Raw genomic sequence first — 26,041 nt, 5'->3', positions numbered from 1 at the left:
TGAAGGTCTCTTGCAATTGTCCTTATTGACTCCGATGTCTCCAGTGACTCTCAAAGTGTCCTCCTGTCCCGAGGGCTGAGGTACTTTCCCTCTATCACCTCCTTCTTCTTGGGTTTCAACCGACAGCCTTAAAGACTGACGCTCCCCCAGAGATTCCTTTGCCTTAGGGCCCATTTTTGGCCCCTTTTTCGCACCACCACGTCATCGCACCTTGCTCACCGGCATCCTGAAAACTATGCTGTTTCTGAATAATATGATCAAGGTAATGTATATGAATATCGAATGTCTCACTCCTAGGACGTCGCCCCTGCAGTAGACACACCCAACCCTCTAAGTTTCTAATCTATTTCGCTGATTAAATCTTAGGTGAGCTTTCAGGGGCTATTGATAGAAATACTATTAAGATCTTCTACTCCTTAGGGAGTCCCAGTACACTTCAGACCACTCCGAGGCCCATCTGCAGAGGATTTCTAAGGCTTTCCAAGGCTTTAATGAGCAATCAGGGAGGCAAGCCGCACTGGTCTAATACCAACTGCCTCCACCCCACCACCAAGAGGAGCTACGCACAACAGAATGCTGGGCCCTTGCCTTAGGCCATGGGTGAGAAAGAGTTACCCATCTAGTGGCCGAACTGCACAATGTGAAACCAGGAAACCTGGGATCAATTCTGGCTTCCTCCCTCAACTAAACTGTGTGATCCTAGGCAAATATTTTATTTCCACCAGCCTCCTTTTTCATGATTCTCACATATGATGAACACTTTCAAGACGTGAGGCCAGGAGGTGCGCCTTAGAAATACCTGTTGTGTTTGATTTAAGAAACCACAATGCTGTTCTATGTATATTTGTATCTAAGCCACATTAAGTGTATACATAATGTTTGACTCACATATTAGTTTGCTCAAGGGCATAGCTTGGTCTGTTTGTCACACCGCGGGGGCTGCGAATGCCCTGATGTACTAAGATAAACCACTTCGGCATGCTAAAGAAATACACTTTTTCGAATTTTGAAGTGACTTTACAATATTGTTAAGATGTCTAACGCTTGATTTACATACCAAATATTTTCAAGGCTCAGTTCATGCAGGGGTTTGAACAGTCAAGCCATACCCGTGGCCCGGTTCTAGCTAGGATCTCTCTGTTAATTTGTTGGTTCATTCGCCTTTACTGTAAAATGTATTTTTAATTCAGCCATAAGGGGAGTGATGTAACCCGAAAAGAGATGCATCTCCACCCATGAACATGGAGCCTTTGGCTAGGATGGCACCCCAATGCTCCCCACTGCATGGAGTAGACTGCTGATGACAGCCACCCTGAAACATAGAGCCATTGACAACTTTACATCTTGTAGAAATGTCCAAGAGTTTACAGAAGTAAGAGTGGAAACCTTCGATAGATCCAGGTTTCCAGGTATACTCCTAGCAAACATTTGTGAATTCCATTTACGTGCTTGCAACTATGCAAACGTAAATTTGCTCATGTGAAAATCTACACAGTAAGTACAAATTCACATCAATTGTTAGCACTTTCTCTCCAGGAGGAACATATTTCCCTCCATTGAGAAACCCCTTGCACTACACTACACACCTTTTTCAGGAAGGCAGTATCCTGTCCCACACTGGGAAAAGGTTTAGTCTTCCCATGTCCGGGGAGAATAGAGGCTGGAAATGGACTGGTGAGCATCCGCTAAGTTTGTGAGTGTGTACAAACTCACAGAGCATTTCATTCCTAAAATTACCACATTGTGCCTGGCCCCAGTCCCCCTGAGTAGATTTGCTACACAAAAATCTCCATGCTTTGAAAATCCCACAATGAATGCAAAACCAAGGCTTTAATGTGTATGCCAAACTTACACACCTAGTAGCTAACGAATACAAACCACGGCATTCTGACCCTGCCCTTACAGAGCTCATCTATCAGTAAAATGCAAATTTTTAGCCGCTGATATAGCGCCAAGTCTATGCTCGCAGGTACCACAGGGGCTGAGGCACATTGCGGTGAAGTGATTTACCCAATGTGATCGAGTGGAGATGGTCAGACTGTAAAGTTTCTTTTGGATCCGTGTTTGGAAATCGAGGTGCGGAATCTGGAGTTTTATTTTACAGTACAAGTTTGTGAAATAAAATACAGCCTTGAAAATAAATTTGTTAAAGCAATTCCCAAGGCATTTCCTCAGAGACTAACATAAGAAAAAACAATTATACAATTAGAAAAAAACATATACCCTGACCTCTGATATTAAGGGAATTGTGGCCCAATGAAAAACAGGAACATTTAAAGCCTTTTGGTGATCAGAGGGTTTAATTTAACCGATTCCCACCATCAACAGGTCTTCTGCTTGTGCAGTTTCAGTGACTAAACAAAGAACTGACACAAACAGAGAGCTGGAATGCTCCCAGTCGAGTGCAATAACAAAGGTTGCATAATCTGAGCCTGGCTGGAATCCAAACCCCCGTTTAATAAGAGCTCTGGCACAATTAGGGAATCTCTTACCACACTTCTGATTTAATGAGAACGTGACATACTTTATGACCTTATTACATGACACTTATGGGACAAGTGAATCTTTTTATACTCTGAGAAGTGAATGTACGCTTCATCTTACCCTTGGACAAGTATATATATTTTCTAAAACTCTCAGCCCTTGGAGTGCCCTGGAACAGGAAGGCACTGGCTCCCACTATGTGCTCTGATGACGGGACACAAAACCTGTACTCCACTTCTGAGTCAGAGTGGCTACTGCCCGCTCAGCCGGACTATGCAGTGACCATCAATAAAGGCAGCAAAGGTGCTCCCAGGACACTGACCTGTTACCTGTACGATGGCCTCACACACTCTTACTGGGAAAACCAACAAAACCTGGACTGCACTCTGCTTAAGGCCACAAAAGTGTTGAAATGCCAACGGTTTGGCAATTGCTATTAAAACAAAGCCAGAAAAACAAACTACACAACACAACAAGTGTAAACTGGGCCAAGTAGGGGGTCAGAAAGTATGGTACAGAAATCAAGACTGTGACATGTACAAAGAGTGCGCGTCGCATGAGTGAGATGGCAGCTAGAGCACATAGCTTGAGACACATGGACATATAGTGTGTGCTGCACACGTCACGTGAGGGCTGTGTGAGGCACACAAGTCAAATGACTGTAGCATGAGTACCATGAGTCACACGGACAGAGTAAGTAAATTGACACATATTGACAACCCTGTGAGTAGTATATATCGTATGGACATAGTGGGAATGCTGTGAGTGACATATGTTCTGAGTAGTGCCAGTGTGTTGAACATGCAGTGACAGTCACACAAACATATGGTGTGCGTCACAAGGACGTACACTGTGAGTAGGATGCCAATGGACATAGTGTAACTTGTACCAGTCAAGGTCAGTGTAAGCCTCGCCAGTGACATCGCCACAGTAGTGTACGTAGCTTCCTAGCTTCCCAGTAGTGGATGCCAGACTAAACAGCCAGGGGGTAGCATCATGTTTGGCCAATCGTAAGATGGGGCTCCTTGGAAACGCTAAACTGCCAAACCCAAGATGGCCGCTGGTGAGGCCCCAGTCTCTTGACCTCAGGATGTCCGACATGTCAAGGGTTGCTTACTAAGCCTGGTAGACATTCTGGTCAACCACACTGACCACTGTTAAGAAGAACGAGCAGTCTTTAAAATTAGTATCTAAGAGCAGCAGTAATTTCTGACCATCAGCCACTGCTCCTACCTTCAGGGCTCCTTTTTGTGGCACTGTCACATTTACTGAAATGCACCACTGTATGAATGCATAGGAAAGAAATACAAGAGATGAGAACATTAAGTGTCGTTATCCACATGGGATAATAAAATACTCCAAAAATATATAAGTAAATATAAAAAAAGATGGAATGTACCTTTTTGTAAAACCTGGTAGAATCTGAGGTCTGTGCTCAGGGTTGGACTGGCCTATAGGACAATCAGCTAGTGTCCGAGGAGCTGGTCTGATAGGTGAGTACGTATGCTGTTTTTTTGGGGATTGTTGGCCTGTTTGTGGGCCGGTTTTTATTGTTGATTTCCCTGATATTACCACAAACATGAAGTGCATGCAGTCTCCTGTGCCTTGCAAAACATCTATGCAACGCACTTTATTTAATTTGGTTCCCTTTTTACACTACAGAGGAGACACTTCCTCACACGTGATTTTAACAGCATCTGAGATTAGGTCCCTTGAGTCGCCCTTTGCTTGCCTACAATGCTTGGGAAGCACAAATATTCATGCAGTTTTTAATGTTATCGTAAGTGCATTGCAAATTTGCAGCTGATCCTGAGGAATTTGTTTTAGCAATCTGTATTTTTTGTTCTGTCAAACTGTGGTTAAGAACCACTCTCAGTTAAAAAAAAAAATGGAAAGTGTAATAATGACAGGTACTACTATTTTTTTAGGACTTTTTTTTATTTGTGTATAATCATGTATTTTACTCTGTTTGAATTTTTATGGCTCATCGGAACCGAATAAAGTACTCTGATGATGGTGATCTATGTAGTCTGTCTTTACTAGTTCAAAGCTGTGTTATTTGCAGATTTCGGCCACTTTCTCTTAGCCATCTGATTCGCTACAATAGGCCACTTCTATTTTGGTGCCCGGGCCTATGTTCTGTCCCAGCCTGACTCTTGTCAGACAGATACTGCCCTACCTTGTGAGAAGCTTTGCTCACTCGCATCTTCTCCTGACTTAAGCCCGTAGACTGGACCTGTGCAAGGCACAAGCATGGACTCTCTGCTGCTGGGGCAAAGGCAAATATATTCTGTTTGGGGATAACCTGAAAAGAACACACACTGATATAAAATTGAACCTACTGAAAAAGTATTTACACAGGTTAAAATGGGGACCACTTTTGTAGCAATTTCTGTTGCTGTCACGTGAGATTTACTTCAGCTGCATTTTAGTTCGCCCAGACCACCATTGTAGTCCACGGCTGCTTCCATGCCAAGTAACCATCCGCTAACAAACTAGTGCTGGATCGTGCTGGATAAATGTCAGAGCATAAAGAACAGATGTTGGACGGGATGAGGAAGAAATCAAACATTCACCCTCAGTCATGCAAATCAGTCTTGACCCGAACTGCAAGGCCAGGTCATCCCTGAACCAGAAATAAGCATCCTGGGACCGGTATCGCCCTTCATCAGCCAGGCTAGCTTGAATTCAGTGGCACTGGATGTCAGAGGTCAAATGTCATTGGTCACCTGGTTTGCAACCACTCACTAGATTTATGATGTTTTACAAACTTAGGGACAGTTTTCGTGAAATTAAACAAAACCTAAAAGTTTCTGATTTGAGAGCAAAAGTGGGAACCCACAGCTGGGTGATATTCACATATAAGCTTGAGCTATGAACAAGCATTGGCAAAGCCAACAGGCCTCGCCTGCGATAGAGTTATTGGCTTGGTCAATGTTGGTCAATGTTTTATAGCCACGTTGTACAGCACTGCAGCTGCTGTGCAGCATGGCTGAAAGTAAAAAAAAAAAAAGGTTCTTTGACTCAGTCAATGCTGATCACGCCACAGCCCTTTTTTAGGGCTGATCTAGCCAACACGGAGATAGTGCACGTGGGGAAGGGGTATCACAGACAAGGGAGGGTGTACAATTAAAGTGCTCCAACTGTGTCATAGAACTTTTTTTGTTTATTGCAGGGTTGGAGGCAGGATGCAAAGCACAGAGGAGGGCAGGAGGAAACACAGTGAAAGGGAGAGAGGGCAGAAGAAGCCAGAGAGGGTGGGGGCCGGAAACTACACAGAGGGAGGGCGAGTCAGGTGATGACAATGACAACACAGAGTGGTAGGAAGGGCGGGAGGGAGGGACGAGGGCAAGCTGATGAGGCAGGTGGAAGGAAAGGGTTGGGGAATGCAGCTGGTAACAGCAGGATGGAGGGGCTGTGGGCAAACAAAAGGATGGCTGTGGGTAGGCAGGTGGGAGAAACACAACAGGGGTAGGTACACAAAGGAGATAGTTAAAAAAAGGCACTCTTGTAGAGTGATTAAAGAAAAAGAAGAAACTAGTGCATAAAAATATGAATAGTGGAAGGACACAAGTGATGAGTCCAGGCTCCAGGAGAGGAACAAACCCACAAAGAGGAAGGAAGCCTACAGCAGCTGACCACTAAGAAGTAAGGAAATGAAGCCAACCAATAGTAGTCAAAGGGCGACCTATGAGCTCACTGTTAGAAAACAAAAGGTCTTGAAGATATAATGCGTGCACTGTAAGGTGAGGCCTAAAAATGGCTGCCAATTCTTACTGACTGCTACATAAACCGAGCATTGGCAAAGACGATGCGTTTATAGCTGAAAGTGCCTCTTCATTGCTGATTGGTCAGGCTCTGAGTGCACCGCCTGTATTTTTGTGGAAGAAGCAGGTGAAGGCGCCCTAATGGTTATAGGTGTTAGGAGAACATGGTACATAAATAATCCCTATTTCTGCGCATGTTACACCCGTATCTGTTCATCCGGTAGGTTTTAATTTATTAAGGCGCTGGACTCAGCAGAGACCCTGCATTCACAGTATGGAGTGCATAGCTGCCAACTTACAAAATATTTTCACAGTGTGATGGGGGGGCGAGGACTTGGAGGTGACGGGCCTGGTGCAGAGAGCTATCTAAGAGGCAGGTCTGGGAGTGGCCGCTTCAAGCTGAGCGTAGCTATCCGAGCACAGCATGGACCATCAGCTGCATGCAAAGAGATGTCTCTTGAGTGCTGGCTCCACGTGAAGCTTCCCTGCGGTGATGGGACAAAACTATTTTAAAATGTAACCATGCACAATACTTCTGTAGGATGATCCAAGATGTCAAACATGCAAAGGCTAAAGGAGCAGATTCAAACAAACCAATGGTTGCAGGGGCTGACCCAAAGTCCACTCTGTTCATTTAATGTGTGTTGACATGGGCTCTGGCAAACAGCTGAGGCCATCAACAGCAAGATCTAACAAGCATTTGCAATGCAACGGGTCTCGTGTTTGCTCGAGGTAGAGCTTTTAGCGTTGCAAATACCTAACATGACTTTTCTTGCCACATACACTGAGATTAAAAAGTAAAACGGTTGACATAGGTGAGCTCATTCAAAGCGCAGCGGTGAGCACAAACAGTGAGACAAAAGGAAAAAGAAGTTTGCTCGCAAAGTTATTGACAAAAGTTCAATTATCCATGTAACAGGGTCGATGGCCAAGGCTGAAACAAAACTGACCCAAGGAGGGACTAGTGTAAAGCAGTTGCCAACGAAAACAAAGGATTTTTGAAAGGCACACGTATGAACCAGTGATAGTGATGGGCGTGCGGTGGGTGTAGTTAAAAGCCCATATACATACCAACACGTCAGAAAAGCAGCGATTGCGCGCTGCTATGCTCGACCTAAAAATAATACTGAAGTGTTTTCAAGTAAATGCCAATGAAATACCTACCTGTCAAATTCCGCAGAGCATCTTGCATTACTATGACAGCAATGCCAACTCTTTTCAATGAAAACAGAGAAGATAGCTATTCATGAACTGCACTTTTATGCAGGAAAAATATGGTATGCTCTGATGGAATCGATGACTGTTGGAGTTACTACCTACGTTCACATGACACTGATGTACTGCGGACCACACGCTACAGACGACCTGTGGACGCTGCATCAGTTTTGTGGTTCCCACATCCTGAGGTTTACAGAAGTATACTCTGATGTAGAGATGCATCTAGCAGCAGACTCTGTGTCCTGCTCAGACAGGAAGAGGCCGATCCCGCGGAGGGTTCTTCGGTGGAAGTGGTGCTGAGGGACAGTTCTGTTTACGCGGGCTTCCAAGGAGACGGCCGCGTTGCGCACCATCCCCTGTGATTTAGCATTGGACACCGGGGGAATGCCATGGCTATTGGTCTTGAAGGATGAATACTGTTTCATCATAGGGGCAGCGTCTGCTAAGATGAACCACCGCTCTGTTTTCTGCCCGCGTAGGCGCATCCACACCTTCAGAATTGGAGCAGGTTGTGTATATAACAGGCATTTGTTTTAGATCTTCACCAGCTGATCCTGTCAGACACAGTACAAGCTTAGCACCATTAGCATAAGTAGGCAATTACCCCTTGATGTCTTAAAGGAGCTTAAAATTAAATGGGACGTCCAGTGAAAAGAACTCTTGTCCAAGCACGCATCGCCTACAGTGGGGATTTGAGGATGTCCCTTTATTTGATTCGCTCTGGTTGGAATTCAAGCTCTTCTGTGACGTCACCCACTGAATGGCTTCTTTAAAGGGAGGATATCAAATAGCAGTGAAGCTAAGCTTAAGTCCCTGGTGAAACCCCATATCACCTGGATAACATCCAATTCGACCATTCACTGGAGTCACGTCTTCTCAGGTGGGAAGGTGCAAGCCTTTTGAGCCCTGTCCTGGACATCTTTGCATTACATGCAGAGTGTGGCCTCAGCACACGCTTGATCCGTCCCAAAGCACTAGCTCAGACAGAAAAAACAAACGAGTGTGGTGTGCATGTGAATGTCTCCAGGTTTCATAGTACCACTTCCACACAAAGTATGTGGTGCTGAGGTTGGGTGAGAGGCAATGAAAGGTGCTCCAAGTGAGCATGCAATGCTTCCCACCTGGTTTTGCGTCATGCCACAAAGGTAGCTGTTCTGTGTGATGTTTGCAACTTTTCCTTACAATCCACTAAGGTGACCAGGTTTAAAAAAATATAAATATAAACTGGATCCTTTCATAAACACAGAAAAAAGGCTACAATTTTGGATCAGCAGAGGGCCACAGAATGACTTAATTGACAGCCCTCACCGAACTGACAACAAAGACAATGATGCAGTAAGTGGAATTAAATGCAACTTTTACACATAGTTTTATCAGTCTTAGTGAAGTTGCTTTCTTTAGAGGAATGAAAATTAATTATACACTGGAAAACATGAAAACTTGACTCCCTCTGTGTTCAGTTGACCCCCTCTGGAAAACAGTATTTGTATTAAGTTTACTGATATTTGCAAGGACAGATGGTGAAAAACCATGAATGTTATGGCAGATATAGAATGCCAAGCAACCGCACCACCATCATCAGATGGCACGGGCCAACCTGTCAGTCACTAGCCCTTGCATACAGCAAGCTGGCAGTGGTGTGGCATTGCAACGCCTTTGTGTGATGTAGTGTAGCTTGGTGTGGTGGATTATGGTGTGGTGTGCAGGAGTGTGGTGAGGTGTTGAAGTGGTGCCATGTATTACGGTGTATTGAGATCTCGTTTTATGTGAGGTGTCATTCAACACAGTGTGGTGATGTATGTGGGATGGTGGAGTGGGGGAGAATATAAGGTGGTGTATTATTGGCTGGTTAATATGGATCATGTAATGTTGGGGGGTGTAAAAGGGTGTAATGTAATGCTGCAGAGTTAGAGTGATATGGCCTGGTGTGTGGCTCCTATGTTTTGTGCTCCTATATCCTGTAGTACTGTGTGTTGTGAGATGTGTTATGTTATGAGATGAGTTAAAGGTAATATGACTAGTATGCCCGATATGAATGTGGTGCATATTGGAGTATAATAGATGGTGTTAGACGTGGATTGCTTCTTTGAAGGTTTGTGCTTGGCTTTGAGTAAGTTGGTATTTTATTGTGTGATGTAGTGTTGGCAATGTGCTAGGTGATTTTTGTGTGGACATTGTGTGTTGAGTTGGGGTGTTCGCTGGTGCATTGTGAAACTGTGTTGCAAAGACGTATGTACTGGAATGTGATGAAGTTTTGTACAGTGCAACCTTCTGTGTTGTTTCATCATGCGAGGAAGCATGACAGTGATGGTGCAATATTGTGTGGAAAGGAGTTGTGTGTTGTTTTACAGAGTGCACTGATGTTTAGTCTTTTGAGGGTTAATGTGTTTCTTTCTGATCCACAGTGATTTAGGGTGGCCTCGTGCCGGTGTGTAGTTTTGTATGGTACGGTGTGTTATGTAGTGATGCAATGTGGGGCTGGTTATTTGGTTGACGTGGTCGGTGCGGGTTTTTTTGCTCTTCTTATGCGATTGTAGTGGTCTAACATGGTCCGGTGTGGTGCATCCCTGTCATTTCTAATCTGGTAGTTATCCTGTATGTGTATTTTCTTGTGTTTTTGTCCTTCTGTCATTTTCTGTACTGTCCCCACTCTCTGTCTTGCCTTCCTTGATTTTGTGTCCTGCTTTATCGGTGTCTGCCCTTCACATCTCTTGTGTGTGTCACCTACTGATATCTCCTGTGTGTTTATCAATGTTTCTGATTGACCCCGGCTCAGGGTGAGGGCGTTAGTACTGATTGTGCTCAGGTGATCAGACCTCAAAGTGTGAGTGCAGGTAATAACTGGTGGGTGAAGGGGTGTTGGGGAGTTTGGTTACGTTTACCCTCAAACCGTTCTGATGGATGTCAGTGTTGGATGGGAAGTTCAGATTTGGTTGAAAGGGGGCTGTGGTTGGAGGTAGGATGTGGTCGGCTGGGTGGGAGTTCCTGGTGGATGGAGTGAGGTGTCTGGTAAGAGAAGGACTGAGGAAGTGACTCGTTTAGGAAGTCCATTTATTCTCCTCTAACAGTTTTCAGGTATCATATTAAGAACGATTTCCTTTCGTTGTTTAAAAAATTCAGGTTTGGATGCTCTCTCCTGAAAGCTAGGTCACGATGGATGAAAGCTAGGTCACGATGGATGAAAGCTAGGTCGCCATGGATGAAAGCTAGGTCGCGATGAATGAAAGCTAGGTCGCCATGGATGAAAGCTAGGTCGCCATGGATGAAAGCTAGGTCGCCATGTATGAAAGCTAGGTCGCCATGGATGAAAGCTAGGTCACCATGGATGAAAGCTAGGTCGCCATGGATGAAAGCTAGGTCGCCATGGATGAAAGCTAGGTCACCATGGATGAAAGCTAGGTCACAATGGATGAAAGCTAGGTCGCGATGTATGAAAGCTAGGTCGCCATGGATGAAAGCTAGGTCACCATGGATGAAAGCTAGGTCACAATGGATGAAAGCTAGGTCGCCATGGATGAAAGCTAGGTCGCCATGGATGAAAGCTAGGTCGCCATGGATGAAAGCTAGGTCGCCATGGATGAAAGCTAGGTCGCCATGGATGAAAGCTAGGTCGCGATGTATGAAAGCTAGGTCGCCATGGATGAAAGCTAGGTCACAATGGATGAAAGCTAGGTCACAATGGATGAAAGCTAGGTCGCCATGGATGAAAGCTAGGTCGCCATGGATGAAAGCTAGGACGCGATTTATGAAAGCTAGGTCACGATGTATGAAAGCTAGGTCGTGATGGATGAAAGCTAGGTCGCCATGGATGAAAGCTGGTCGCCAAGGATGCGGTCACAGATCTGACACAAGGACCAGCAACCGGTTTCCTCTCGTTTGCATCTCTTTGGAAGTGGCTTGATTGCTCTGAAGTGAGCTTGTCCACAGTGAGCGCGTGGCACTAGGGAACTAGGGTTCTATTTTTCCATCACAAAAACTGAAAATCTCAGGTGGTCGGTTTTATCCCAGAAGCTCAGAGAATCTGTTCCTGGATCTCCTGGTATTTAATTATAATAAAGGCCGCTGAGATCCACTGCATCTCAGGTGGTGACACTAGAATGCTGCATTCCCCCCCACTCATCCAGCCTTTATGAAAAACGTCCACACAGCTTCACTTTAAAACCCAGGCGACCTCCGCCCTCTCTCCATACCCACTGTCACTGCTCTGCTTTTTCTGTTCCATAACCTCATAGTACCATTATCACTTTTTGGTCTATTTTATCCCTGGACAAATCTGGAAATATTGTTATGTATTGGAATAAAGGCTCACAGTGTTCCAGTTTGACAAGCTTGTACACATAATCGTTAAAGAAAAATATTTGTTTTTTTAGCTGTATTTATTAAAAATGGAAAACTCCTCTTTAGAGTGTCTCTCCGTAATGTCCAGTCCCGATTCCAAGGCCACCAGCTGAGCATACTGACAGCACCGAGGGTTACGAAATGATAAGGTTCTTGCCCGCGGTGCAGGCGAAGGAACTGCGCCAGCCCCAGTCATATCTGCTTTGGCACGAAACATAATATGCCAAGAGACTGAGGGTCCAGGCAGACCTTTGTATTTTTATTTGTGTTTTAAAGCTCACCGTCACCCTTGCTAGAGCATCATGGCGCTAAAACCAGAGATTCCTGAAAGATGCTCATAAAACACCAGAACCACAGAGGGATGCTACATTTGGGGGAAAAGGCAGGTTTTCCACATCTTTCTGAACTTCAAAAAGAGGAGAAATATTAGGATAGTAAAAACGTTATGACCAGGCAGAACTACTTACAAAGAATGAAATATTCAGTGCAGCCAATGAGGAGACGGTAAGACGGAAGGATAGGATCCCAAAGGCTGAAGCTGGAACCAATCTGGCTGTATAAGTCTGAAACAACTGCAGCTTACAAACATTGCACATAGGAAGGCAACCCCAGATATTCGGCATTGCAGTTATGTAAACTAGAGGTCATAAAAGACTGAAAAGGTAAAGCACACTTAAGGTATGGCGGTGAAAAAGGCAAGTCTTCTCCACCTCTTTGTCCTGAGCTGTTAAAGTTGGCGCTTTGCTCCCAGATTTCCACCACTCTCGCCGGGACAGGAGCTGGACCCAGTGCCGAAGCCCGGTATGAAGACCCTCAGTCTTGTATCCATGGAGTACAAGAGAATTTCTGCTCATCCAGGAACTGCAGGTTACTGCTGCAGTGTGAGGGCCACCTTCAAGCCTGACAATGAGTTGGAAATCCTCTGCGTATAAGAAGTTAGCACCAAAATACTCAATCGAGTTAGATAAAGGGATAGCAAAGGTTAAAAGACAGGTGGCTTGCTTACAAAGTGCTGACAGAGAGTTTCAGCACTCAACACATCTCAACTCTCAGGAAACACACCTCAAAGCACTCTCATTGTGGAGTTCTACCTAATCATGTGGACAGAGGTGAACCTGGGTTGTCTTTTTTGCTCAGAGGAGTGGCCAACACCTTAGAAGATGTCCTTTCATCTTCCCAGAAGCACTTGCCAGCTACTACTGGTGGTTCAGCTGTCATGGCAGTGGTTGCAAACATGAAGAATGTGCTTCAAGCTAAGGTCTGCAGGAGGAACCATCTGGGGCAACTAGCCAGAGACCTTTCTGTTTGCACGTTCACAGCTCCTTCTCTATGTCTCTTCCCTTTTCCTCCTCACTTCTAGTTTGATGCTCAGATCTGGAGGAATCACCCACAGGTGACACTGATGGTTTCTGGCTGAGGGAGGAAAATCATGATTTCTAGCTTCAGAGAGAGAGAACTCTTGTTGGTAGCAAGCTGGTCATTCCTATTAATATCTGTCCTCTTAGACAGCAGTGCCGGTCCCTCGGATGCCAGAAGGCTCCATCTGTTGGCATCAAGGGTCAGAGGCTGGGCTGCAGCACTGGGAGATCTCCCAAGCTGTTCAGGTGTCTCGGCAAGCCTCTACACGGAAGCTGTATGACTATAACTTTAGTTTCTTCCAAGCATAGAGGTCAGTATCTTTTTCACATGAGGCTGCCCTAATCCATCGGATTTAAGAGGGTCCCACCTTGGGACTACCTGCTTTCACCCTTATGGAGCAAAATGCAGCCACCTGGGCCCTTATTAGAGATGAGGTGCACTGCCCTTGTTTGTGTCACGGAGTACCTTTCCACATGTGCGCTGGGTGCAAGCAGGGGGAGTTGCACCCTATTATGATGAATTTGCTACCCTCAGGGCAAGTTACTGAAGTAGAGTGACAGCTTCTAAGCCGCTCCCTGTATTTCTACACAAGCAGCAGACGGTGAGTGACTGCACCCGCCTGCAGGGGATGTCTGGGGGTGATCATGGGACTCCTTTTTCCCCTCTTAAGGACTGCCTTCATGGGGTGCACTTATGCTCCTGCGCACCTGGTACTCTGGCGGCTGAAAGCAAAACGCTGGGGATCCCCCTGCAAAATCTCAAGTGGGTCACCTCAGTATCCTAGATCTCACTGAGATTCATTGCTGGGCTAAACGGCCCCCCTGATGGGTTGAGGAGCGTCTGAAGGGCTGGGGGCTCCCGTGCACAGCAGGGGCCTTGTTTCCTTCCTGCCAGTTCTACACTAAAATTTCACTCCTGCCCACCACCCCTTTCCAAATTTACAGTGAATCCTGTCAGCTAACTGAAGCGACCTTTTGCCTATTTAAAGAGCTTTTCAAATAAACACAGACACCATTACTATAGAAACAAAACACCATAAGTGGTATATCAGTAATTCATTCAGGAACGTAGCTGTCATTAGTGCAGCCGGTGCAGTCGCACCGGTGCCCAGAAATGTGAGATTCGATCCGCATCCAGGACGACACTGGAGGAGGCATGGATGTGCTGCTTCGGCAGAGCCCTAGAAGGAGGGACTCGGGCTCGAATTCCTGAGCACTTCCGGGTAGGCTATCCTGAGAGAGCCAGCAGAACCACTCAAGGCCACTGCCACCGACCCTGGACCAGTGGAGCCACATTATCACTTGGGAGGGAGCGGAGGATGGGGAGATCAGGCAGGCAAGGGGTCACAGATAGCAGGGGACCTTGGGAGAGTGGTCGCAGGGTTAGGGGGCTGGAGCATAGTTTGAGGGGCATAGGCTAGGAGGGGGCTTGTGAGCATGATGGAAAGAGGTCACAGGATAGCACAGGGCTGCAGTCCAGCTTAGGGGGGAGGGCATAGAAGGGGAGGCTGGAGTGCAGGTGTGCGGGGTGGTACCAGTATATGAGGAGGGAGGCTGGAAGGGATTGGGGTGGGTGGGATAGTTGACACTGAATGCAGGGGGCATGCTGGAAGAGGGACATAGGATACAAGGGGGCTGGAGCACAGGATGGAAGAGGGACACAGGATAGGAGGGGGCTGGAGCACAGGCTGGGAGAGGGTCACAGGATAGGAGGGGGCTGGATCACAGAATGGAAGAGGGACACAGGATAGGAGGGGGCTGGAGCACAGGCTGGGAGAGGGTCACAGGATAGGAGGGGGCTGGAGCACAGGCTGGGAGAGGGTCACAGGATAGGAGGGGGTTGGAGCACAGGCTGGGAGAGGGTCACAGGATAGGAGGGGGTTGGAGCACAGGTTGGGAGAGGGTCACAGGATAGGAGGGGACTGGAGCACAGGTTGGGAGAGGGTCTCAGGATAGAAGGGGGCTGGAGCACAGGCTGGGAGAGGGTCACGGGATAGAAGGGGGTTGGAGCACAGGTTGGGAGAGGGTCACGGGATAGGAGGGGGTTGGAGCACAGGCTGGGAGAGGGTCACAGGATAGGAGGGGGCTGGAGCACAGGCTGGGAGAGGGTCACAGGATAGGAGGGGGTTGGAGCACAGGCTGGGAGAGGGTCACAGGATAGGAGGGGGTTGGAGCACAGGTTGGGAGAGGGTCACAGGATAGGAGGGGACTGGAGCACAGGTTGGGAGAGGGTCTCAGGATAGAAGGGGGCTGGAGCACAGGCTGGGAGAGGGTCACGGGATAGAAGGGGGTTGGAGCACAGGTTGGGAGAGGGTCACGGGATAGGAGGGGGTTGGAGCACAGGTTGGGAGAGGGTCTCAGGATAGAAGGGGGCTGGAGCACAGGCTGGGAGAGTGACACAAGATAGGAGGGGGCTGGAGAGGGTCACAGGATAGGAGGGGGTTGGAGCACAGGCTGGGAGAGGGTCACAGGATAGGAGGGGGTTGGAGCACAGGCTGGGAGAGGGTCACAGGATAGAAGGGGGCTGGAGCACAGGCTGGGAGAGTGACACAGGATAGGAGGGGGCTGGAGAGGGTCACAGGATAGGAGGGGACTGGAGCACAGGTTGGGAGAGGGTCTCAGGATAGAAGGGGGCTGGAGCACAGGCTGGGAGAGTGACATGGGACAGGAGGGGCCTGGAGCACAGGCTGGGGAAGGGTCAGAAGATAGGAGACAGCTGGAGCACAGGCTGGGGAAGGGTCAGAAGATAGGAGACAGCTGGAGCACAGGCTGGGGAAGGGTCAGAAGATAGGAGACAGCTGGAGCACAGGCTGGGGGAGGGTCACAGGATACGTGATGGCTGGAGCACAGGCTGGGAGAGGGTCACAGGATACGTGATGGCTGGAGCACAGGCTAGGGTTGGGTAACAGGATAGGATGGGCGTGTAGCTACTTGGTAAAGCGGTCATAATGTAGGAGGGCATAGGACTTTGTTACCTTGCAGCCAAGTTTTGGAACAGCCTCCACCTGCGGACATCACCCTCTCTGGTGGACTTGAGGAAGAGACTGAAGACCTGACTTTTCGACGGAACCAACTCAGTGCCTGGATACGCTCACGGGTGAATAGCCACACTATATGGATACCGACTGATTGACTGATGATCGAGAGAGGGGTCGCAGGGTAGGAGGCGGCAGGTACACAGGCTTGAAGATGGGCCACAAGATGGGGGCTGCAGTAAGTGCAGGAAATGAGGGGGACCCTGTTGGATCCTGGTTTCATCAGGTATTGCTGAGCCAGATCTGGGATCCAGCTGACCCAATGGAATGTGATGGATTAGCTGTGGTCACAATTCAGCAGCGCACGCACATTGTCTAGAAGCAAATGCAATGGAGGCAAACAAAGGCCCAAAGCATCACTTCACAAGCCCTTAAGAAAAACTATGATTTGGAGACACTTTTTTTTTAGTTCATTTAACCCTCATGTAGGAGATGTGCATTCACTGTAAGAATGCCAGATATATAAGTGCTCATGAGGAATTACACAAGTAACACTTTAAATGTCACTTACTAATTCATTTTTTATTTAACTCATTTATAGAGCTACTCGGCCCACTGCAGGGTGTCTGAGCTCTTTCCATCACATAAAGAGAGATAATAAATTATACAAGTGTGTAAATCAATGTAAAGGGGCGTTACACCAGATGATGAGGGTTATGAGGTGTTAGAGTCACACACATCATTCATACTTCTAAAGATTGTATGTTAAGAGTGCAGGGGCATGAGAAGCACACATTCAGGATTTATAATGTAAACATTTGTTTTACACAAAACATTCTTTGAGGTACATTTTGAAGGCACATTTTGTCAAGTCCCAGGAGTAAACATTCATTCATTTTTCATTTGCTGAGGCACTAAGAGTGGTGTGTGTGGGAGGGGGTGGGAGGGGCGGGGGGGCAATGGAAGGAAAGAGTTCGGGGGGAAGGGGAGGTCATCATCTGATTCTTTCTTGGAACAAAACATTTCCCTGCTGCACTTTAGGTCTACAGAGTCGGACACTGCGGACTATATTTCAGTTGTTATAAAACTTTGGAGATGTTCTGCCTTAAAGAATAAAAAATAAAAAAAGAAAGTCAAACTAGTGCAGAGTAAAAGCACCACTGACCATAGTAAAGGAGTTGAGACACTGAAACATATCTCATGAAACAAGTGCACATAGGCCCCTCTTACGTCAGTAGACACTGACCCTGCACAAGTTGTGTGCACCCAGAGGCAGACTGTCTTACAGACACAGGCCCTGTGGCCTGTACAAGTTGTGTGCACTCAGAGATAGAGACACGGGCCCTGCGGGCTGCACAAGTTGTGTGCACTCAGAGATAGAGACACGGGCCCTGCGGCCTGCACAAGTTGTGTGCACTCGGAGACGGCTCCTGGTACACACACAGACCTTGCAGACTTCATACGTTGTGTGCACTGAGAGTCGGCCTGTCGTGCGCTAGTGGGAATCCCTCTTCCAGGGCCGTCCTTCGATGTAATCTCCGGAGACAGGCTGTCTCTGCTGTACTCGCTTCAGACAGTCTCAGACGCCTTATCTGGTCTGTTTCCTGAAGCTGTTTTGTGTTTTGCTGAAATGTCGAAGGACCTGCTTGGCAGTGACATCCGCGGCTGCGGCGAGGCTGCACACACCGGCATCTTTAACTAAGCACCGCTCTGGGACTCTGCCCTGTCCAGATACCGGGGCAGACCCGTAGCATCGCCCGCCCCCGGGGCAAAGTGGTCTGCCCAACCGGGCAAAGCCACCGTGGACGGCAGGTGGTAAGTGAAAGCAGCTGCCGGAAGTTCGGGAGGCTGAGTAAAGCGCTACCAGATATTTAGAATACCCCCCAAAATACTACAGCCCATGGGGCGAAATTACCAGCCGCAGTATTACTGGGGTCACAGGGGGGCCAGACCCCACGAATCTCGCTAATGTTTCTATGAGCGCCCCTGGGAGCTTCTTCCGGGGGTGCCCTCATGTAGGGTGAGAGACCCAGGGAGTGTGGCATTCTACCACACACCTCCTGAGAGGCGAGCCCAGTCACTCCCTGCTGACTGGTTCCAGTTCTGGGCTTTCCCTTCACAACTGATTGACACCAGACCGGGCGGTGATTACACACTGACTGAAACGGGTCCCCATCGAGCCCAGTATTCCAAATTACAGGGACACCGCCGATCGATTTCTAAATAATTTATCGTAGTCCAGGTCAATTCTGCAGCCCCTGTTACTTTTCACGTTATATTTAATATCGCATCCCCTAAAGGGGTTTATTCTTTCCAGGTGTTTTGTGGCTGTAGTTTTTTGGTGTAACGTGGTATCTCAGTATAGTGCAGACTCTCAACAGATCCACCGCCTGGTGTGTGGGTCAGTTCAGGATGTCAGTGGGATTCCGTGACACGCACCATTACGGCCGCTGGAGTTGAGGTTTAGGGCAGTGGAGGTTCTTATACTGGGGGTCATAACGTGGTTCAGAATATATGCTCATCCAGTCTTTGGCCTCTCTGCAGAGTGCATAGAGCCATGGTCAAATATGTGCCAATTGAGACAAACTTTTTATGTGAGAGTTTGTGAAGGAGGTATGCATGAAAGTTGACATACTGACAGCACCAAAAAAATAAATCTATCTATCTATCTATCTATCTATCTATCTAGATATAGATGTATATATCGGAGATCAAGACTGTTATGTATTTTACATCACTCTGTGTTTCATGTTTTTGTCGGCCTGCAGGACGCCACCGCCTAGTAATACGGTAAGGCTAAAAGGTAATACTTGTAGGAGTAAAGGAAAAAAAAAAGCCAGGGACCTGCACTCTTCAGAATTTTTTTAAAAAAAAATGTGAATGTGATTTACTCCGGAAAAAGTCAATGTATGCAACGAATAATTCGCAGCCAATTTCCAAAGCCTGAACCAAACAATGCACTCATAGATTACGCAGTCATAGTTTTACAATTAAGATACACTAGCCTGCTTTCCCAGTTGTATGTGGGATGAACATTGCCGTGAGTCCCGTGCAAATAAGACAAGTTCCCCCTCAGTTGTAACTCAGTGAGATCCATGCTTTATGCCTCAGAGAGAAGGAGTAAATGCGGAAAAGTGAGGCAGTCACCTCAAACACTGCCTTTTGTGAAGTATTGTTATCTCCAAACGGGGGGATGGGGGGGTTGAGTCCTAGATAACATATGTTTATTGTTACCGAACTCAGTGATACTTTTTCTATCGACATCAGGAGGATGAGGTATTGAGTGGACCCACTACAACAGGAAGTTGTGATCATGGGGTCAAGCACGGAGGCTTGCAGGGAGTGCCTGGTACCCAGCTTCACAGGGGTCTAAGACACTAGAATACCTAGCCTAGCCAGCTCTATCAACTTCTTAACCCTATATCTGATGAGTAAAATTAGGAAATGAGAAGCAGATTTTCAAGGAATTGGCGTAGAACAGTGCTGCAAGTACTTTAGCTGCTCTGCCCTACGCCACTTCGAAAGGGCATAAATAGACCATATTTACAAGATGCAGTGCATTTCTGTCCTTTCCCCCTGTGCTGGCGCACAAATTGCTGCTTAGCGCCAATGTGAGCACCCTTGCACCATGGTGCAAGGGTGTCTGTTTTGGTGGCAGGATTGTTTTTGAGCAGGAATGGGTACCTTCCTGCAAAAAAACAATCCTGAGAGGTGTTTTCCTCTTCAGATGTGTTCTGCAGAATGCAGCAGACAAAGAAAGAAGAAAAAACGTGGTGAAATAAAGATATTTCTCCTCCTTGCACCTGCCCTGGGGAGGCGTGTAGTTTTGCAGCATTCCCAAGTTTGCAGATCCTTGAAAATCTGGAAATGTATCAAAACTAATGAGTGCTGGCTGGGAACTCCCATCGCAACGCCTATGGAACGCCTCCCTAAAGCAGATACGGCTCTGCACTGTGCACCGCGGATTGACACTTTAATGCACTGGTGGCCAAAGTGGGTTTAAAATATGCTCCTAAGAGAGTAGGGAGCTGTTCTTGTGATTGCTTTGCAACTGCACACGTTTCTTTAAATGAGGTAAATCACGTTCCCCAGCTGGAAGGTTTAACCGCAACAAATGAATCTCTCACAGGAAGAGTGTAACTTACACCTGTTCTGGCTGAGGCTTGTTTTCATCATTAAACATGGCCGCCACCGGCGTAACAAAACTTAAGGAGGCCCACCTGCAAAGTACCTGTAGGGACCCCCCCTTCCTCCTGAACCTAGTGAGTGGCCTGCCACCAGTGCACAGTGTACTGTCCTGAGGGGGCCCCCTGGAGCTCGAGGCCCCACCCGCACAGCAGGGGCTGCGGGGGCCTTTGTTATGCCGTTGCTGGCCGCCAGCACTCGCCCTTTGCTCTAGATTCTTTGAGTTACATGAGCTGGTGGTGTCAGGGGTAGCTGCAGGGCAGGGCAGGGCAAGTTCAACTTGTAACTGCATGTTCGAGGCCGGGGCACATGTTTGGGTTTGGGCCTTAGGAAGGTTAAAAACAGAGAGGAATCAGCAACATTCCTGCCGGTCTTCAGATACCACAAGCTGACAGCACCTCACTAGTGTGTGTACACACTCCAACCATCACAAAGAGCCCAGGAGGGCTGGGCCTGGCTGAGAAAAGCTATGTTGTGTTATAGAGCGCTTGTACACCAAACGGTTTCATGGCGCTACAGAAACAAAGAGGTAAAACGGAAAGGGCAGTGTTTTAGCTGTTGTAAGCTTGCCTGAAAAGTCTGGTTTAAAATGCTTTCTTAAAAGGTGGGTAGCAATGGGCAGATCTTGTCTCAGAAGGAAAGGAAAAAAAGCAAAACGTTTTTTAAAGAAATAATGAAGTATATCAAGCAATAAGGGTTCCGAGATAGTATATCTACGAACTTGAATAACTTTGCTAATGACCATAATTTTTTTAAAATAGGGCCCCCTGAGTCAGTGCAAAAAGGACAGATCCTCACTCATTTCCCCGCGATCAAACCCCGGCTTTTGTGCCTATCCGGCTCCCACCTCCCCGAAACTCAGTCAAATTAGGGTCATTAGTGAATCGAATACCTTCCTGATACAGAGTGTAGGTTTTTGAGAACAACTTCTATTGTTGTTTTTTCCCCACAGAAGTGGAGGTTCACAAGCCTTTTTGATTAATGTAGCAACTCTACTACTAGAGAAGGTTAGGTAATTCTTTTTAGGTCCTGATGAATCGCCATAGATCCGTAGGGAAGTTAAAGGCAGAAACATGTCGACCAAGGGCCTGGTTTAGAGTTTAGTGGATGGGGTTACTCTATCACAAACATGACAGATATCCCGTCCGCTCTATTATGATTCGATTATAGCCTATGGGAATCGTAATGCGGTGGGTGGGATATCTGTCACATTCGTGATGGAGTATCCCGTCCGGCAAACTATAAATGAGGCCCTAACTCTTTGATTAAAATTCCTCTGACTAACTACTAAATAATGAGCACTTAGGAGAATACTAGGAACAGCATTTTCTCGTGCATTCTCTGATCTGTCTTTAACTTTAACAAATACTCTAGAATAAAATAAATTAAAGCATTAGGTTTCTATAGTTATTTTTATTTTATTTTCACAAATCTTCCCAGAGAATATTCAGTGTTTTTCAGCATTGGAGGCATTTGAGTTGCATACTTGCAAACTTGTTTGGTGACAAAAAGATAAGCGTCAAACATCCCCTCTGTGGGGCCCGTCGGGCTTTGCAGCGCCGGCCAAACGAGGAGCACGGCCCAATGGTGAAGCATGCCACCCTTGGGTGGGTGAACACTTGTGCTCCATTTAGTGCATGCTTCCATCGACCAAGTTATATCCAGTTATTTAGTGTACTATCTAGGACCCATTATGGAAGGGTATATTAATGAGATGAGAAAACTGTTACACACTATATTATACTTTTAAAGATGTCGCATCCACGGCATTGATGACCAACAAAGTGTTGTGGTAAGTAGTAATGGGGATAAAAATAGTAAATCTATAACTATGTAATTAACAGATCCTTGTGTGGGTTGTCTATTTCGTGTATAGTATACAATATATTTCAAAGCCCATTTTAAATACACAATATTTTGACGTAGATTCATGAGGACAGTCTAACTAGCCCTTAAAAGGACAGCCCACCTCTGAAATGACCCTAGTTCAGTTATTAGTAAAACTGTTCTTACTGTTTTGCTAAGACAGTGCTGGGACTGTCTTCCTCCTAGGCCAGTGGGTGCCACACCTTCTCACTTTTGTTCTGAGTAGTCTGACAAGCTGACTGCTAAGTTATGTTTTGATCCATTTGTACACTTCTGCAAAGTAATCAGATCCTCAATCCTTCTTTTCAGTCAGAAAATGTCCCCTAACTGGTTGGACCGCTCTTTAAAACTCCAGACTCCTTCGCCTTTAAAAACCCAATCACTGCCCTGCCTTCACCTCTTTCCAGACACTGATCGCCTCTGGGCTTCGGTGAGTACAAGAGCCTGAATGTGGAAGGGAGGGGATGGGCGGCCGAGCTCCCCCACACAGTCAGCCACTTGTCCTTCTATTGCCCTGGATTCTTAAAATCAACATTTACGTCCTCGGGCTACCCCTCCAGACCCACTTTGTTTCTCCTCTTTCTGTTGTCAGTGTCTTCCGTGAAGATGTGTTGTACTCAGCAGTCCACGGCCTTGTGTTGCTTGTTAAGAATTGAGTCCTGTAGATGGAGCTTTACTGAAAAAAAGAGTAATCAAGTATGCAGTGCAGGAGGCTGGCACGACCGTGTGAAGCCTCAAAGTCATTCTATATATTCAGTGGATAACGTTTAAATTGTAGGGGGCATATCTATGGAAAAGACAGGCAGTGTCGCGCAGTATTGCATGACAGGGAATGGGCAAGACTGCGCCATATTTAAGCCAATACGACATATTCTCCTGCGTTGATTCCCTTTTTAACTGCCTACCACCAATGCATGCGCCCTTGCACCATGGTGCACGGGTGCCTGCATTGTATGCACAATTGTTTTTGTGCAGGAAAGGGCACCTTCCTGCACCAAAACAATTCCTTTTGCAGCACTCATAGGGAGGGGAAGTAACAAGGGGAAATAGATTTCTCCTTGTTACACCTCCCCTGGGAAGGCGCAGTATTTTGGTGCATTCCCAGGTTTACCAGCTGTGGCAAATCTGGGAATGCGTCAAAATTCATGCGAGTTTCATGGGGACATCCAAGCAACATCCATGGAACACCTTTACAGGGCAGAGTAAGGCAATGCAGCGATTTGTGCTGCGTTGCTTTACTCCAGATTTATGAAGCCACTCAGAGCCACGCACAGTGGCCTTGCGTGGCTTCATAAATGGCATTTGGGGTTTGCGTCCCACATGTAGCACATTGCCTGGTGCAAACGGGACCCAAACCTCTCTCTTAAATATTTCCCACAGTTCCAGGAGCAAACTTATTTCCCAGGGCGCCACCGGGCCTCACATCACCCACTGCCCCTGCTAAGTCTCCAAAATACCAGCTCCAGTGCTTACTTCTTACCATCACACGGATACCACTGTGACATTGTGCACTTTTCCGAGCCATCTTGAGTTGTAAGAATGGACTAGACATGCTAGTTCTTTATGTTGTTTTAAGTTTATGGAACTGAGGAAACACTTTGCTAAGTCTTTAAAAAGCCAGGAAGCGCCACCATGTGGAAAACTGTCATAATAAGTGCCAGTGTTTGTAAATAAGTGTCACTGTTGAGCACCTGCAAGCACCAGCACAAATTAACCACTATATGTTATTTAAATCACACCAAGGGTAATGTATCTTGTACACACACATTCTGTCTCTGTCCCGCTGTCTCTCTACTCCTCCATTTTCCATTGCTTCTCCCTCTCTCTTTTTCCACTTTCACTCTCTAGTTTGTCTCTTTGCCTCTATTTTATGTCTGTCCTTATCTCTATTCCCTTCTTTCTTTTGCCCATATATCTTCTTCGCCCCATGCAGCTTTCCTTCCCAGCATCTTGCTTGCTCTCCACATCCTTAATGTTTCTCTTACCTTTCTCCACCAGTTCCTTTTCATTCTTTCGTTTCTTTTGCCCCTTTTGTTTCTCTCCCATCTTTTTCATTTTCTCTCTCACCTACTGCATATCTGTCTCACTCGCCTCTCTACGTCACTCTCCATCAGTCCCTCTTCTCTCTTTATCTTTTTCTCTCCCCTCTCTTTGTCTTTCACTATTTCGCTCCTCATTGTTTCCCTCTAACTCCACTCTTTCTTTCTCCGTCTCAAACTCTCTGTTCTTTGGTAATTTTTCCCTTCATCACCCTTAACCTCTTTCTTCCCCACTCCCTCTTTGTTCTCCAACCCTCTCCTCCCACTCTTTCTCTGTCCACCTCCCTATATTTCTTTCTTTCTCTCTCTGGTCCCAGAAATGTTTACATCTTTTTTTTCTCTCAATCTTTGTATTTACATCTTTTTCCCCGTCGTTCCGTCTCATCTGCTCTCACTCTCTCTCTTTCAGTCTCTTTCTTTCTCTCTTAGTCTGCTCATGTCTTGTCTGCCACAGTCTGTCCCTCCTAGTTTTTTCACACTCCAGCCCTTCTGTCTCACATGTCCTTACTCTACCCTTCCATTTCTCTATCGTCCTATCTCTCCCCCTCTTTTTCTCTCTTCCTGTCGCACCCCCTCTCTCCTTTGCCCACTTTATTATGTATAGTTGTCTCTAGTTTTTGCTTTTATTTTTTTCTCTCTCTGCCTGTTCTCTTGCCCTCGGTTTAAAGCTCTTTCCTCCACTCAGTGTTCTGCATCCCTCTCTAGTTCTCCTCTGTCTCTTGCTTTCCCTCTATCTTTTTCTCGATTCCTACATTATCTCTCTGCTCCTCCCTCAGTGTCACTCCCACTTATCTTACTCTCTCCTCCAGTTCTTGTCTCTTTACTCTCATTTCAATTCAGATGAATCCAGGCTTTGTCTTGGAAAGTTATCTAATGCTGAGGGTTAAATGTTACCACTACTAATAGTAGGACGCGACTGCTGTTCAGCATTTTATTAACTATTTTGTCTGATGCACGTCCTTGTTTGGCCTTTTGGTTTTAGGTCTTTGTACAGCTTTGTTAATGTCACTGTTTTTCTGGGGGTGGCGAGGGCATTGTTGAAATCCTCAATTGTGCACTCGTTTGTGTAATTGATATACCCTTTTTATCGGATAGGGTGTGAGCTGTGCATTTTTCTTCAGTTTTTACAAGTTTGAGAATTGTTGCCTCTCACATTTTTTCTTGTGATGCCTAATTCGTGTGCCCCTTCTGTATGAGAGAAAAAACTCAGCCCGCTTCACTTCGTGGAGGTTTTTGGAACTCCACATTCTGGTCGGAGTGGGCAAAACTCTGTGAACTCTGCCCGTAGAGTGGAATTCTTCACCCAACCCTAGTTTGTAGGTCTTCTCTGAGTACAATTTAAATAACGTCCATGCTGCTGGGTTTAAAAGTTGCTTTTAACTTAGCTCCTTAATGGTACATTGTTTGTGTTTCTGGGTCGATGCGTGCTGACTTTCAAGTCAGTTTGTGCCCCTTGGCTCATGTAAAAGTGTAGTCCTTTTTCAATGTTTGATAAATGTCTCTGTTTTTGGTTTTCCACATCTGGTCACCCTAACTGAGCATGACATCTTCCGGGTTGGCAACCCTGTCCTAGCTCACGATGCCCATAGGCGAAGGGTGGTGTCTCAGGTACCTCAGTGAATCAATCACTCTCCGAAGGCTGAATATGCTGAGATCAGCACCTGTAACACCTCCTGACATGCCTCAAGGGCAGATCTTACATCAGGGGAGATGCATACGCACGAGGCGGTTTGTAAACACAGAGCACATTGTGTGCATGCACAAATTGTTCCGGACAATTAGTACAGCATATGTTCAAATTTTCTTTCTGT

At 46.6% G+C, this 26,041-nt stretch overlaps 1 protein-coding gene across 2 annotated transcripts in view; it reads left to right on the top strand.

Moving 5' to 3' along the window:
- LOC138266824 (monocarboxylate transporter 13-like) overlaps positions 1 to 26,041 on the top strand; it is an 89,691-nt gene that overhangs the window by 29,187 nt on the left and 34,463 nt on the right. The window contains exon 1 of one of the 2 annotated variants that reach the window (XM_069215500.1): positions 17,830 to 17,955. The exons of the other annotated variant lie outside the window; for it this stretch is intronic. The gene's annotated coding sequence lies outside the window, so the exon portion shown is untranslated. Of the gene's footprint in view, positions 1 to 17,829; positions 17,956 to 26,041 lie in introns of those variants that run through there. 2 annotated transcript variants of the gene reach the window in all.

Source organism: Pleurodeles waltl, chromosome 12 (assembly GCF_031143425.1).
Source record: "Pleurodeles waltl isolate 20211129_DDA chromosome 12, aPleWal1.hap1.20221129, whole genome shotgun sequence".
Classification (NCBI taxonomy): domain Eukaryota; kingdom Metazoa; phylum Chordata; class Amphibia; order Caudata; family Salamandridae; genus Pleurodeles; species Pleurodeles waltl.
Note: the sequence above shows the minus strand (reverse complement) of the source record. Positions and strands in the feature narration are given on the sequence as shown.